This window comes from Zea mays, chromosome 6, assembly GCF_902167145.1.
Source record: "Zea mays cultivar B73 chromosome 6, Zm-B73-REFERENCE-NAM-5.0, whole genome shotgun sequence".
In the NCBI taxonomy this organism is placed as follows: Eukaryota; Viridiplantae; Streptophyta; class Magnoliopsida; order Poales; family Poaceae; genus Zea; species Zea mays.
The window spans coordinates 91,422,904-91,433,804 of NC_050101.1; positions in this window are offsets into that span (position 1 = coordinate 91,422,904).

Consider the following 10,901-nt stretch of genomic DNA (forward strand, 5'->3'; position numbering starts at 1 on the left):
GGTGAGTTCATGAACATTATTCCCCACAACTTGTTGAGCTATGATATTTTGTGAGCTCACCCTTGCGATATATAAACCCCCCACAGGAGAAGAACAAGTGGTCTAGGAGGAGGCCTGCAACGAGGAGTACGAGCTTATCTAGGTGGCGTCTCTGAGTCAGCTTGATGGCGCCAAGGAATAATTATTAGTTCGTGTTATTGTTATTATTTATTTTTGTAAGACTCTTTCGCTATGTAATAATGATATTTGTGACATTTATCTCTATACACTTGGTCATTATTTGTGTTGTTTTATTTGGCGCATATATGAGACGCACCCGGCTTTACCCCTTAAATCCGGGTGTGACAGTGGCACCGGATAGTCTGGTGCTCCTCAGCTAGACAGTTCACCAGTGGCAACACTTGCCTTCGTTTCTTGAACTTTGCTTGATACTTGTTGATCTTCACTTGTTCTTCATAATGTCTTCTTTTGAGGTGTTGCTTTCCTCATTGCCTTAGTCCAAGTAACCTTAGCATCCTGTGAACTACAAACATAAACACTACCAAACACATTAGTACAAAGGTTGTGTTAATCATCAAACACCAAAATCGTGCTAAGGATGCATGATTGAGGTATTTTGATCTGAAGTTGGATCAAATGTGTCATGTTCCACAAAAACAAAAATTATCATGGACCTAATGAAAGATCATGATCCTTGTCCCTATTAGATTTATAAAGGTTCAGGACACAAGATACACACTTAGATACCTATCGAGCAACATAATCATCTAGCTCTCTATTCCATTTTGGTTTTGGTGAGAGTACTTGCTTAACTTGTCCCTAGATTACCTCTGTCTATCTCCTGAATAGAGAGCGATCGATCGGTCCCTCCGTCCCTCTTTGTTGTTCTACCCCTCCCTTTTATAGCTCAGGGGAGGAGAGTGTGATACATGTGTGTTGGGCAGTGGACTCTGCTCAACATTGGCTCAAATACTCCTAGCTCGTCTCAGTCTTAGTCGTATATAGTGCACGTCATAATGAACCTCATTGATCATAATGATGTCTACCATATTTAATACGGTGGATTGAAGTCGTATCCTAGTTGTCTAGTGTGAGATGGACGTCCTGAGTAGGAGCGCACTTGGCATAGGGGCGTCCTGTCCCGAGAGGTATCTTTTGCTTGGGACGCTTCACCATGGGATATCTTGTAGGATGTATGAGAAGTCAGAGGCGGAGATAGAGGTGTAGGGACCTGCCCTCTCAACCTTCCCATAGTTCCACAAGATGTCAAATCACTAATGTGTTGTGTCAAAGACTACAAAAATGATATAGATATCATAAATGCAATAAATTTTGTGTCTAACACAAAGAAATTACTTTGGGGCTTTTACATAATGATGGTTGGGAGCCACTTCTTAGAGATCTAGCAATGTTTTGTGAGAAAAACAAGACCATTATCAAGTAGACATGTTTAAATGACAGTTGATCATTAACTAAGTGAGTTGAGAGATCGCTTCAACTCTTAAAGGACATATTTGTTGTCTCTTTATGCTTCTTTTGAAAGTCGCCTAGAGGGCGGTCAATAGGCAAAACCTGTAAATTATAAACTTTGAACACGCACTTCACCCGGGGTTAGGATTAGAAACAAATAATAGTGAATACGGAGTACGGAAGATAGTTCTTCTTGCTATGAGTTGCTCAATCAATACAGATAACTTTGGGAGCTAACTCAAAAGATTGTGAGCAAGAGAACTTTTAGAGAGAGGGGAGAGGGAAGAAACAAATCAAATGGTGATGATCAACACAAATGAACACGACGATTTGTTTCCCGAGGTTTGGTTCCAATGAACCTACTCCCCATTGAGGAGGCCACAAAGGCCGGGTCTATTTCAACCCTTTCCCTCTCTCAATCAATCATTTAGACCGGTTGAGTGCTTCTTCTTAATCTCACGGGTCACAAAGACTCTGCAAGGATCACCACACACTTAGGTGTCTCTTGCTAGCTTTACAAATCACTTAGAGTTTAAAAAGAGATGAAGAAAGCAACCAAGCAACAAGAGCAACAAATGAAACACAAATCACACTCTCTCAAGTCACTAATCACTAGTGATCCCTTTTATTAATTGTGGCACTTGGAGAGGATTGGAAGCTTTGAATGTGTCTTTGGAATATATTCTTTGCTCTTGTATTGAGTGTTGAGAGTGGAAAGCTTGGATGTTTTGAATGGAGGTGGTTGGGGGGTATTTATAGCGCCAACCACTATTATAGCTGTTTGTTGTGCTCTCTGTCGATGGGCGCACCGGACATGGCACTGTTCATTGTCCAGTGCCTGCCACGTCAGTCGCCCGTTGGAGTCGACCGTTGGATTTGCCTGCCCTTGTGGCACACCGGACAGTCTGGTGCGACCTGACGTAGCTGACTGTTTCTGACGCGGTGCAGTCGCGTGGCAGTCGACCATTGGCGCAGATGACCGTTGGCACTAGGCTCACCAGACAGTCCGGTACACACTGGACAATCCGGCGATTTTTAGCCGCGGAGCTCTAAGTTTTCATGAGAGCGGCCAGTTCGTTTGGCGCTCCAGCCCGTAGCCTGGTGTTGTTGGGGACTTGTTCTCAAATGCTATGAATTAAGAACAAGGCAACACAAAAATATGTTAATGGTTAATGTTCTTCATCCTTTGAAGCATTATTTCCCTAAGGATATAACGATCTTCGGACGAAGGTTATGAAGGACATACCTTCATCACCATAGCATATATTAATGAAAGATGAAGCATATGAAACATAGGAAACAACATGGATAATCATATGACATTATGATGTATCTCATATCAAATAATCATGAATGAATAATAACAACATAGGATTACATTTGTACCTTCGGCTTGACAAAAGGTAAAAGTACAAGCGTGACGCACGAGCGAGTACAAGTCAGCGTGAACAATAAGGGGATACTATTCATCTATTTATAGGCATATGTCATAGCCTGTGTAAAAAAACATTCATGCCCTTTATAATTACTATTGACTTATGGACAACCCAACGGGGACTAGATAGCCTTTTCCCCTTTAAGTTGGTTCCTTTTTAAGCCATTGAGCCAAAGCTCCCCTGCATGTAGCTTTGGAGTCACATCAACCTTCATCTCAACCATGCTTTTCACATCGTATATGGTTTTAGCCTGAGTCCGAAGGTACCTGTTCATATGTTACACTTGGAAAACATTGTTAAATCATGTTTCTGAGGACCTTCAGAAGACGAAGGCCCCCAATAGTAGCCCCTCGCAGTATTAATTTGTTAAGATAACGAATTCAGACTGCGACATGGACGAAGGCCTTAAGCCGAAGGTCCGAAAAACACCTTCCCTTTGCTAGAATAGCAATTATCAATGAAGACCGGGCCCTCCAATTTGCAGCGCACTGAGCGTATAAATATAGACTCACACCAGCTACATTTGATACACTGTATCTGCCATTTGCAAAATTTTCTCAATCTTTTAGTTCCTGCTCACTAGCGCTCGCTAGATTTTCAAGTTCTCTGAGCTTCGGTTTAAAGGACGCGTTTTCACCCTGTCTGGTAAAAAGATGTCCCAGGAAAAGAAGGTTGTTGCGGAAACGAAGCTGAGTGAAGAGGTGAAGCTATTCGAGGAGAAGAAGGTTGTGGATCCTTATATTGCTGGATTTGTTGAATCAATGGCAAAGACAAACACAAAGAAGATTACTAAAGAGATACTGGAAGGTTTATCTGAAGATACTGGTGATAGCGACAGCTATGATGTGGAAAGTGGAGGCGAAGATTCTGAAGATCGGCCCTAGCGGCCAAGCCATACAATCTTTGGAAAATCAACAATTAAACAGAGTCATCTTGACAATATGAGAGGAAGGTACTTTCAAGACATATCTATCGTGAGAGTTGGCGGAGACAACACCGCACCTGCCCTGAGGAAAATGAAGTTGTAATTTACTGAAGCTTCTTCAAGGCTGGACTTTGGTTCCCTTTGAGCAAGTTCGTAGTTGAAGTGTTGAAAATCTACCAGATTTTCCTCCATCAGATCACTCCCGAAGCTATAATGAGGATGGGGATTTTTGTCTGGGCAGTAAGGAGTAAAGGACTAGAGCCGAGCGCGAAGTGCTTCTGCAATATGCACGAACTTTTATACGAGACGAAGGCCATTGGTAAAGAACAGTACCACAACAACTTTGGTTGTTATGGGTTCATTGCTCGCCCCAACGCAAGCCACCCAGTGCCAACATTTCGGAAGAGATGGCCCGGGGTCTGGATGGAAGAGTGGTTTTATGTGAAGAATGATCTAAAGACGGGGGAAGACATAAAAGAGATCATTATGCGCCCCATCTGGTCCCGCTTCGGCCTTCGAAGGCCGAAGGTCGAAATTGATGACGCCGCTGAAGCGCGTCAGAAGGCCTTTAGTACTGTTTGCTCCTTCATTGGCACAAGAGATTTAATTCAAGAACATATAGCATTCAGAGTATGGCCGCTTATGGAAAGCTAGGAAATGCCGAAGGAGACTGTCGGAGAGGAAATCTCCGGCTGGGTGGCAGTATGCACTCGCCCTAAATTCTAAGATGAGGAGGGGGCTAAGCGTTTTGCTTGTTAGTTGGAAAATGGGGAGAACACAAGAATACACAAGGATTTAGAGTGGTTCGGGCCTTCAGAGCGTAACACCCTACTCCACTGTGTGATGTATTGAGCTTGAGAGCTTGTATGAACTTGTGAGCGTCTAAGTGTGCTTGTGTCGTAACGTTGTGTGCCTCCCCTTTTATAGCTGAAGGGGGGCACGTACAAGGGTGCTGAGCCCCGACATGCTGGCCCAGGGACATAACAGATGTAATACTTGGAGCAACTAATGCTGGTTGCCGGTGCAATCTCCTTGCGCCCTGATATCCACAGCCTGCGTAGTATTTGTAGCGGAACTGCCCGAATTATTCCAACTTAAGTGCCTAAGTCCCGCCTTAGAGGCTAGACCACACTTAATTGGGAATAACCCGTCAATCCTTCGGATCTAGTCCGACGAGGCCACTGACAGGATCAAGTACCATAGTCTCACTCGATGGTGAGTCACAGAGCAAATACAATAAAGCATAAAACCATACATTAAGGAGTATTAAACTTATTACATCATCATCGGAGTTTTAGAAAAAGTAGTCATCATTGTTCGAAGTGCAGCGGAATAAAACTAACAGTAAATAAACAGAGAGATGGGGAAGCCTATCCCATCACTCCTCATGCTCCTCCTCAGCCGAGGTAGGGTCCCACTCGACTGTGCAACCCGGTGGCAAGATGGACGGCCAAGTCACTCCAGCAACCATGTCCTCCAGAGAACCTGTAAAATTATGCCACAAGCAAGACTGAGTATACTAATACTCAGCTAGACTTACCCGGTGTGAGGAGTCTACTCCTCTACCTCTAGACATGCAGCTGTTTGGCTTAGGGGTTTGGTTGCCAAAAGCACTAGCTGAGTTTATAAATCAAGTTTTAGCTTTGTCAAGTTTTAGTGTGACTCTCTTAAGACTAAATGTATACCTATCTAATCATACATTTAGCAATCAACAACTTTTGCCAAGTCATCCCATTTCCACTTGTTACTCAATGTAGCAGCATGGATCAAGCAGTCTCATTAGCTGCGAGAAGCAGACGATCCGAATCGAGTTTTTAAACCTTGCAAGGTAAACCTAAACACACGACATGGCGAGGCACTCCGTCCCCACACACATCAATCGTCCCCATCGATTCTCTGGCAACAGATCAGGGCTCACCGCCTTGGCGTACAATGCCTCACTGACCCCGACTGCCGTCGTGCAGTGACCGCACTTGTACCCACCATAACCGGAATGGGAGACCACGTCTCAGGTCGCGTGAGGGGATATGTCTGCGGGCAGGTTCACTCAGGTACTAGGCTTACCGATTTACCATATTTCTCTGCATGTGCTTAGTACGTTCAAACGCTTGACACATGGTACCACACCTTAATCCTTATTCCAATTTCCGTCTCGTAGACAACGCATCCCCATGGACTGTTGTCCACAAACCACCATCATTATGATATAAAACTGGATACAACCAATTCCTGACCTCGCGCGAGTGCTAGAAAAATCACTCGACTTCTACCGAGATCCCTAATTAATAAAGCAGCTACTCGACCTAGCATACTAGTATCCATCACAAAAGGTATCCTGAGTTCATGCAACTAAGGTTTCAGTCAACTCCTACACTTAAGTGCACAATACAAGCCTACAAACATTAAGTGTAGTAAAATAGCATAATAAATAGGTTATGCATAAAATCGGGGCTTGCCTTCCAAAGCTGGGGCAGGCAGATCCTCTGGGGCAGGCTCTGGTGCTGGATCCGGGGCTACCTCCTGAGCAACTCCTTGCTCTGGCACGAGGACGTACTCTCCGTCGGCGAGGTTGCAATCTATCGAATGCAATGAATAAGAATATGTATGCTATGATTATGCAGGATTCAGTAATCATTGTGCTAAGTGAAGAAAAACTAAGTTAGTTAATCACTTAGGGTTTTCTGGTTATAAGAGGCTATTAGGGTTTTAGGCTTATCAATTTAGGTTTGAGTTTCTTGTCTAGGCATAATGGATTGAGACTTGGAATGCCCCTTAAATGTCTTAGTCCTTGTTCGGTTAATCCTGTTACCCATGGATTGGATGGAATTGGAAAAAATTAAGAAGAAGTTTGACTTGCTTGGGATTTAAACCCACCTAATCTCACTCAATCCACATGGATTGAGAGCTAACCGAACAAGCTCTTAGTGGGTACTCAAGGGGTTTTGCTGGTTTGGTTAGGGTGACATTAGTCTCCACTATTAATTTCCTTTTTCTTTTTCTATTTATGCTTTTATGGTGGGTTTGAACTACAACAGTGATTTAACTTTTTCCAAAAATTCTGTAAAAATTACAGTGGGTTACTAGTTGTTACTGTAAGCTGTCCTATAAAGTTGAGGTGGATACTGATTAAGATACTACTTGTGCAAAATTAACAAAAACAAGTTTTAAAAGGGCAATTTACACTATAGCTGTGATTTAAGTGAGGTTTCTGTACCAAATTTTATTTTTGTCCAGATTCATAGGTGATATTAGGCCTCTGTTTAAAAATCACAGAAAAAGGCCTACTGGATATTTAGTTGTGAATTTCTAAAGTTTTATGCCAAAAAGATGCTTATAACTAACTTGTTATTTGTAAAATATCAAACAACAGATTTCATATTTTTCCTATGTTCATAATAACAAAACATTAGTTATCCCAAGGTTTGGGGTGTTTTCTCCTCAGGGTTATTTTTCTAGGGTTTTTCTAAGGTTACCTTGTTTTTCTCAATTAAAAGGTATTTCCTTTCTTTTGCACTAAACAAGGGTATAATAATTTTTTCTAGAGAACTATACTGAATAAGGGAGCTAACAAAAATGTGAGTGCCCCCTGGTATTTATTTTAAACTACCTTTAGTATTTTCTCTAACTTTAAGCAAAAAGTGATTTAAAGGGCAAACTCTACCTTAAAGGGGTGTACAGAGGGGTTTATTATTTTTGAACATTTTAGAAAGTGATCAAGTACTTCTCTAAATTTTCTTAACCCCAGTCTAATAGTGTAGCTATTTTTCCTTATTTCTTTTAGCTTTTGACCAGTTAATCATTTAAATCAAAACTCTAAGGTTTTCTGTAATACTTAGGAGTTTTATATTTTTCCTAAGTAGTTTACATTATTTAGGATCTGGCAAAATTGGTTTGACTTGATTTAGGTAAATCAAACTGAAGTTATGAATTTTTCAAGTTCTGTTTGGGTTTAAATCAGAATATTTAAAAGGTTTTCTGGAAAACTACTTTGCATCGAAGACCCTAGGTTCTTTCTAAATCAATCCCTTCATTTATACCCCTGCGCTACTATTCCCCTGAGTCACTGACAGCGCACAAAACCCCCTGGCCTTTTCTCCTTCTCCCCCGAGGTCCCTCCCCTTATGTAAACAGTAACCGCGGAAAGGAAAAGAGCGGCGTGGCTTACCGGCGGCGAGAGAGGTCCGGCGAGGGGCGGGGTTGGCTTCGGGAGGTCCTGGCGGTCACAGCGAGGTACGGCTCGACGGCGGTGGTGGCCGGAATCGACCGGTCCACGTGCGCAGGCGGGTGAACTCGTCGGCGGCGAGTGTTCCGGCCTAACCACGGCGATCTAGTTCAATTGAACGACACGATGAGCTCCACGGGATGACGTAGAGGCTATGTGCGTAGGGAATCGGAAAATGGTGCAGAGACTTACCCGGTCTACGTTCACCGACGATCGGGTGAAGTCCGGCGACCGTGGACTGGCTTCTCCGGTGAGGCAAAGTCTGATTCCTTGCTTGGGGAGCTTCACTGAGGCATGCACGATCTACTCCAAGGGTCGGGCGCGGCTGGGAGAGGCTCTGCTGGCCAGTCTACGATGGCGGGGGATCGGGTGGCCACGGGCACGCCGTTTGCAGGGCAAACGCCGGTGATCTCTGGCTCCGGTGAGGTCGAGCGTGCGCGGAGGAGTATGGTCGACGTCTCTGGGGGCTTTATAGGCGCGGGCGCGGGCAACGGCGCCGGCTCGGCTTTGGCGCGACGCGGGGCATGCGGGGGCGCGCGTCGGGCGTGCTCTGGCGAGCTTAGAGGGCGTCGAACACGTGGCTCTTTGCTTCTGTTCTTGTTCTACCCTCTGCTGAGCGGCCAAAACGTGCAAATCTTGCCCTAAGACCTGTGAGAGATCTCTTCCCTGTACCTAGGGCTACCTAGTTCATGTGAGTTCCAAGGGAAGATGTGGTCGGGTTAGAGAGATATGGGGGTGGGAAGTTGCATTTGTCCTAGCTGTCCAAACCGAGACAAAACTTGTGCTAAGTCGTGTCAAACGACTTAGCGTTGGGTTCAAACTTTTCCAGGGTGTTCTAGAGGTATTTTGGCGCCACTTTGTCAATTGGGTCAAATGGTTTTAAGTTTGGGATCAAGGTGAACATGTTTGATCTTTGGAAAGGGGGTGGTTTTGGACTTAGAAGAATTCTGATTTTTCTTTTGTGCTTAACCCTTTGGTGAACATTTTGGGGTTTTTTTGAATTCTTTTTGGGGTCACTTTCTTACTATCATTTGTAGGGTATTAAGTGTACTACATCTTTTATAATTGGCCCAAGTCATGATCATGTGGTTTTCATACCCTTTTGTTCATGCTTACTTCTAGTGCTCCACTTGTCCAAAGGGGTTTGAATTAGGGTTTGGGCAATTCTCCCCATTATATGTGCATGATAAGTTAAGGCATGACATCTAAGATGGGTTGCACTTACTTAGGGTCTTGAGTTCCAAGTTTGGTGTACTTTGCTCCAGTTAAGCCACATGTGATGATGGGCTTGGCTTGTGCAATCTTGAGTGAAAACCCTAAGTAACACCTGGGGTGTTACAGCCCTCCCCCCTTAAAGGAATCTCGTCCCAAGATTTTAGGTAGAGTCCTTTGGAGGAGTGCCATGAAGGTTTGCTGGTGTGTGGTTTCTTCCTTTATCCAAGTTCTCTAGTCATCTGCTCTTCAAATGTCATTCTCTTTGCGACTTCAGAAGGAAGTCCTTTTTGAGTCATTTCTAAAGTTTACCACACCTTTAGCATCTAAGTTTTTCTTATATTTGAATTCGAAGGGCAGGTGGGGGTGGGGTTTTGGATTACGTACCGACTCCGTTGGGCAGAAAGTCGGGGAAGCGAGAACGTAGAAAATCCTCCGTTCCCATGTAGCCTCTTCTACTGAATGGTGACTCCACTGGACCTTATACATTCTGATCGACCTTGCCCACGTTGATCTCTCCTTTTGATCCAATACCTTGACAGGGTGCTCCTGATAAGACAAGTCTGGTTCTATCTCAGTTTCTGGTTCAGGTAGCACTTCAGTGGGTAAGCGGACACATTTCCGTAGCTGGGATACATGAAACACATCATGAATAGCTAACATGTGGGGTGGCAACTTCAATTGATATGCTACAGGTCCACAAGTTTCCTTGATCTCATAGGGTCCAATGTAGCGAGGAGCTAACTTGCCCTTGATTCCAAATCTCTGGACACCTTTGGTGGGTGACACCTTAAGATAAACAAGATCTCCCACTTCAAACTGTAGAGGCTTCCTTCTCTTGTCATGATAGATCTTTTGCCTGGCCTGGGCAGCTTCTAGGTTATTCTTAATAACTCTGACCTTTTCCTCTGCTTCAAGTACCAAGTCTGGTCCAAATATTTCCCTCTCTCCTGCTTGAGACCAATTCAGCGGGGTCCTACACCTTCTTCCATACAAGGCTTCAAAAGGTGCCATCTTCAAACTGGACTGGTAGCTGTTATTATAGGAGAATTCTGCCAAGGAAAGACACTTGTCCCAATCCTTTCCATAGTGTAGCACACAGGCTCTCAACATGTCTTCCAAAATCTGATTTACCCTCTCTCTCTGGCCATCTGTTTGAGGATGGTATGCTGAGCTTCTTATTACATGGGTCCCAAGTGATTCCTGCAATTGCTCCCAAAATTGTGCCACGAATGGTGCTCCTCTGTCCGATACTATAGTCCTTGGTATTCCATGCAAGCGAACTATCTAGTCAATGTAGATTTCTGCATACTTCTCCGTCCTGTGGGTGGTGTGCACCGGCAAGAAATGAGCTGTCTTGGTCAATCTGTCCATAATGACCCAAATGGAATCATGGTGCCGGGAGGTATTGGGCAATCCCACGATAAAATCCATGCAAATGTCCTCCCATTTCCAAGATGGTATCGGAACGGGTTGCAAAGGGCCTGCTACCTTCAAATGACTGGCCTTGATTCTCTGGCAGGTGTCACATTCAGATATATACTTAGCAATTTCCCTCTTCATTCTGGTCCACCAGTATAAAGATCTAAGGTCATGATACATCTTATTGCTACCGGGGTGCATGGAGAATTTTGAA